The sequence below is a fragment of the Rhipicephalus sanguineus genome, chromosome 7, assembly GCF_013339695.2.
Source record: "Rhipicephalus sanguineus isolate Rsan-2018 chromosome 7, BIME_Rsan_1.4, whole genome shotgun sequence".
NCBI lineage: Eukaryota > Metazoa > Arthropoda > Arachnida > Ixodida > Ixodidae > Rhipicephalus > Rhipicephalus sanguineus.
The window spans coordinates 154553299-154559298 of NC_051182.1; positions in this window are offsets into that span (position 1 = coordinate 154553299).

Sequence of the window (6000 nt, forward strand, 5' to 3'; positions counted from 1 at the left end):
TACGCCAGCTGTACACAGCTACTATAACCAAATATAATGTGCCCAAGAGAGGGCACATACACAAGGTTAACCCTCGCCGCCAAGAAAAACGGAAGTAAATTGAAGAGAGGAGAAGACAGGAAAGATTAAAAAGTAATAGAGAAAGACGAAGATGTGGGGAGAGAAATAGATAGGAAAAGGCGACTGCCGATTTCCTCTGGGTGGGTCAGCCCATGGGTGCCGTCTACGTGAAGCCGGGGCCAAAGGGGTGTGTTGTCTCTGCTGGGGGGCCTTAAAGGTCCAATCACCCAGCGTCGGCTCAACCGCCAGGATCCCCTTTTCCCCGGACACGGCAAAGCCACGCACGGCTAGGCGTGGGAGGGGGTCGAAACCCCCCTGTTAGCTCGGGTCCGTGGTGTCGCTACACACCAAACGCCTGCTTGCGCAGACGCCCCTGCGGGGGGTTCATCAGACACCACAGCAACCTTTGCCGCAATTGAGGCAGCAGCTAGTTCAGCAAGAACAAACGCATATACAGCAAGAACTACAGCCGCCACAGCGGCAACAGTCTTTACCCTCACTGATTGCACGGCCGAATAGGCAAAAACCATTTCAGTCACCAGGAATGCAGCAAGATCAGCGTCAACTAGGGTCACAAAAGCCACTGCAAGCTAGACTCAGTCCAGAGATAGGGCTACCACAGCATTCACAGAGTCCACTGTCGCAACCAGAGCCGCAGCAAATACAGCAGAGGCCCCCGCGCAGTCAGAAGTTAAAGCGCCATTTGGAACAGCAGCAACAGCTACATCAGGAGCAGCAACTCCAGCCGCTGGAATGGCCACGTTCACAGAAACCAGAACTGCAGCAGCAGCAGCACAAGCTGCACAGGCAGCCCCAGCAACCCCTGCCCTCGAACGAGCCATCAGAGCAGTCGCAGCAGCCGCAGCCACAACAGCAACAACCACCACTGAGTCCATTGCAGGTTCAATTCGATATTCCAAACAAGCCAAAATGGCAACATCATGACTGGCAACATCAGGAGTCGTTACTATCGCAAAAGCCATCGCAAAATATATTACACAAGCCATCACAGCTTTCGCAGTCGCGACAGCAACCCTAGCTGCCCCAGCTATACCCATCCGTGAAGCCACTGACAATGTCGCGCAAGCCAGGTCTACAGATAGTGCAAACACAAGACGTAGAGCGGCTGCGAAAGCCATTACGAAAACCAACACAGCAGCTGGAACAGCAGCAACGTCTCCAGCAAGAGCAGCCACAGCTACTGCAGAAACCAGAGCTGCATCACCAGGAGCAGCTTTCGCCTCCTCGGAAGCCAAAGCAGGAACTCCTGCAGTCTCATCACCAGTGACAGCAGCAATATTTGCCACCGCAGGAGCCGTAGGTACACCCTAACCAATCACAGCAGCAGCTACAAATCGCCCAACAGACGCAGTCGCTGTTGCCGCAAAGCGCAGTGCCACATTTACAACAGCCGAAACTGCAGGAGCAGCAGCAACAGCAACGACTGTCACCAAATCGCAACACAGTGCAGCTATCACAAAAATTGGATCTGTAGCGACGGCAGCAGCAGGCGCGACTACAACAGTCACAGCAGTCATCGCAACGAACTGAGAAGAAACAAGCGTTATCATCATCGCAGTCATTGCAGAATCAACCCCTACCTGGGCAGCAGTCACAGAATCAGAGTCTACTTTAGAGGCCACAGCAGCCGGATGAGCAATTACCGCCGCGAGTGCCGCTACAGTCGGTGCAGACTGAGCAACAACAGCATCAAGAAGAGGAAGATCAACAGCAACGTCATAAGCCACGGCGACGAAGGCGGAAAATGGGCAGCGACAATTACATTAAACCCTAAGATAATTTTTTCAGATTGTTTCTGTCGGAATAAATTGCTGGCAAGCGATAGGTTTTAAAAGAAGGGCCAAGAATTGTACTTCGCTCGCAAGCATAGGAAGAATGATTCTTATGTTCCGCTGCATTAGCAACTCCAAAATGAAGCCAGTTAGCTGGTTCAACCTAGACACCTATTTCAACGTTCCTGTGCGCGAAAAAACGCGATGCTAGTAAAATGAATGTCACGCATGATGGATCAGTCCTCTCTGACCCAATGTTAATGATCTTGTAATGTATAGTAATAAGATTAGTATAGTAATAAAGGCTGTCTAATTCTTGTGATTTGAAGTCGCATCTCAATAAAAAGGGGCACTTTTGAAGAACACGCACCAAGCAATAATACTTCCGGGCATAGTTCAGGCAGAAGGACATAAGCAGGATGGGCAACACAGAGTGCGATGTATGAATACACCGTAAGTAGCCATGTAATGTGAAAAGTATTCAAATTGCTGGAAGTAATGAAGCTGAACGGTAATCACTCACAGTTATCAACTTGAACAGTTGCTACGAATGAAACATGTGACTGAACCTCTCTTGATGTAAAAAATGAAAACGATGCACACAGTGAGTTATTACGCGCAATGCAAAATCTACCTGTTGTACAGTTACTGCTAAAGTGGCGAACGAACAAAACGGTAGATGATAATTCACTCATGACACTAAATATTTGCCTAAATAATAAGAACTCAGAGTCGTTAACTCCGGGAAACCATACAGATGGAGAAAACGGTGTGGTGATGAGTGAGGCGGGATGCTATAAAATGTGTGCGTAGCAGTGCTATATATATATATATATATATGTATATATATATATATATATATATATATATATATATATATATATATATATATATATCTGTATATATTAGTGATGTGTGATCACGCACATTACACAAGGAGCATTGTTAGAATGTGCGTACTACAACCGGCGATTTTTAGGCTTGCGATTGCAGGCGATGTGGCATGTTCTTCTGATTAGCGTGCTAGAAAGTTTTGAGAAAAGGAAAAATATGCGAGAGGGCGCGATCGTTGACACTTTTGTTTTCATCCGTGAAGCGAGTGGAAAATGCATTAGCTAACCGTCAATTTCTTTGAGGCTTACGTTGTTTATCTGAGAGGCTTTGATTTCCCTTATTTTGAGCCAGCACGTCTTGATAGTATTTTACATTGAAAACGTTTTTCTGCCTGCCGCGGTTGCTTCGCTTCCTTGCAGTTTGTATACATATGTCCCGCATGTTAATTTTTGACACGCTCTTTCGTGTGAAATTTTTAAAGATTGCTTTTTATTTCTTCCTACTGATTGAATTAGCCCGATCGATATGCCTTTTTGCTTTTCTCACAACTGCGTGATTCTGGCACATATACCTGTACAAGTGGCGGCACTTAAGACTAGTTGTTAGCCAGAGCCCGTACTGTCTACTGTGTTTCTTTGCTCCTTGTTCTTGTGCTGCTTGTTCCTAAGAAGTCCGGCACGAGATACCTCGATGATACACAGGCAAGTTAATAAGCTCCAGTTTTAACAGCGTAACTTTTATTAGTCGAGGTTTTCCCAGGACTGTGGGCGTAACGCGGTAATCATCATGAATGGGTACGTGGCCCTGAAATCGGGCAAGCCCCATTACTCCCCACTGGTCCACTAAAATGAAGAAAGGAACGTATGGATGGCAAATGGCATTTAACATTTCTGGGCAGACGCAACCAATAATTGAGAAAGATTTTAATGAACCGTTCAGATTAACCATCTAACAACCAGCATGCTTGGGCGGTTTTCCGGGGACTGTCGGCGTAACGCGGCCAGTGACATGAAGGGAGTGTATTCTACGCAGAGGAGGAGAGCAAGCGCCAAGCGCATGTGCTACGTAATGGAGAGGAGGGAGAAAAAGTACCAAGCCCATGTGGGCTTTGTCAGGGAATGTAGGAGCGAGCACGAAGCGAACGTTGGGGGAGCCGAGTGTTTGGCATGTGGGGATGTCTAATGGGTGCGAGCGTACCCAACAAATCGTTTGGAAGAGTGAAAATATTATAAAATTTTGCTGGTGTTTCACCTCCCAAAACCACGATATGATTATGAGGGGCGCCGTAGTGGAAGGCTCCGGAAATTTTTACATTCTAGTGCTCCTTAACGTGCACCTAAATCTAAGCACACGGGCCTCTAGTATTTCGCCTGCATCCAAATGCCTCCGCCGCGGTCGGGATCGGAAGAGGTGCGCGCGATCGGCGGTCTTTCCCGAAACGTTCAGCGGCGGGTAAGGTCCCGCGTTCTCCGCAAGAAGTTGCCCATCGCGAGCGTCAGCGAGAACAGACGCGTGAACGGCAACGATGACGCCGTTGCGATTCAGAAGCCCGGGAAAGAGACGCCGAAGCGAAGGGCAAGCGGAGGGCAGAATGTCCAAATCTTCGAGTGATAGAAGCTGAAGTTAAATGTGAACGGCTTGCACCAGACCCTAAGTGCAAGACGAAGCGACAGAGAACGCTTCGCTGTTTCATCAGCCTTCGCGACGTTAAATCAGTGACGCTGGGCTAATATATTTTTTAGATTTCTTGACGCGCAGAACTAATGTGGGTCAACACGTACCAATTATTGTATCGAGAGGTGCATACGTCACCTACATATGCTAAGATAAATGATCTTGCGCTTTCCATTACATCGTGCCAGAACGAAATTATATTATACTGCAGCTAAACACTGCGAAAATACTGCCGTATGTACTCGAATCTAGGCCGGCCCCGATTCTAAGCCAACCCCCAAAATTCCCAAGGTCAGAAAAAAAAAACCTAATCATTGTACTCAAATCTATGCTGAACCCCCCCCCCCTTTTCGCACATCGTTTTTTCGAAAAAAACATCGGCTTAGATTCGAGTAAATACGGTATATGCCAACAACGTCTTTGCAACCACTCGCTTCCCGCAAAAAAGATCACCTTTCATTTTATTTCCTAGAACCTAGGCAAGTAATAGGGACGCGCGTTAAATTCAGCAGTGAATACTATAAGGTGGGATCTTTCCGCGGAACCAGGCCCACACCAGATACATTTTATTATAATCTTGCACTAAATATATATGTTCCTGTATACGCTATGCAATATTTCTTGAGAATTGTTCAAGGGACATTTATTTGAAGGACATTCTGCTGAAGGGTTTTGTCTATATCTGAAGATGACCGCCTTGACAAACTTTTGAATCTCTTAGAAGAATTCCAGTTGTCACAAAAATATTGCGATGATTGAACAATGGGATGTTGTTCTTTATCATCCATTCTAAAGAAAGATTTGATGGCCTCTGTGGTCATGCAAATGATCGTGCGCATCTGTAACTCATTCATAAATTTGTTTTTCTGTAAGGATGACATCGCCTGCGCAGCAGCGTAGACAAGTAATATTTTAGAAACTGTAGATCCCGTTTATATTTCGCGCAAAGAATAGAGGCGCCGGCGCGGAGATACTGATTTTAACAATGGCAAGGTCGTCACCTTTTTTGAGGAGCACATCAGTCAATGTTGCTTTGTTTGGCACTGTTTTGTTCACAAATTGTCCCCGTATGACGCTTAAGGCCTGTCATCTGCCAATAAAACGATAGTCAGTTCAATTTTATCGCCAACTTATATTTCCAAAAGCGCTTGCATATAAATTAAGTGTTCACCATATAGGACGACGATGCCATACATGATAAAATTTCCGATTTTCATATTGATGAATTCTTGAACAGGGGATGTAACTGGTGCCAACGGTTCAAAGAGCAGACTCGTCTTTGTCTGCCTCGACAATGACTCGTTTTCTCCTCGAATATTTGGCTCCGGCGACATCCCCTATTCAACGATTTTTCATCTCTTGAAGCTTCGAACTATCCCGGAACTTCTGCCTGTTTGCATATAAACACATGCAGGACCATTCGGGTCCTTTATAATTGAAGCGCACAGATTTGTCATAGCTTATGCAAGCTACCAAATACCATTGAAGGGATGAGTTTCGAATGGTTAGAACCAGCATGTCTTTAGTAAGGCGCCTCGAATATTTGCTGAAAAGTCTGAAAGAATAAACGAATTAGTCAGCACTCGCCTTGGGCTCAACATGTTTTCTCCTTCGTTTGTTCTACTCTGGTACCGAGGGT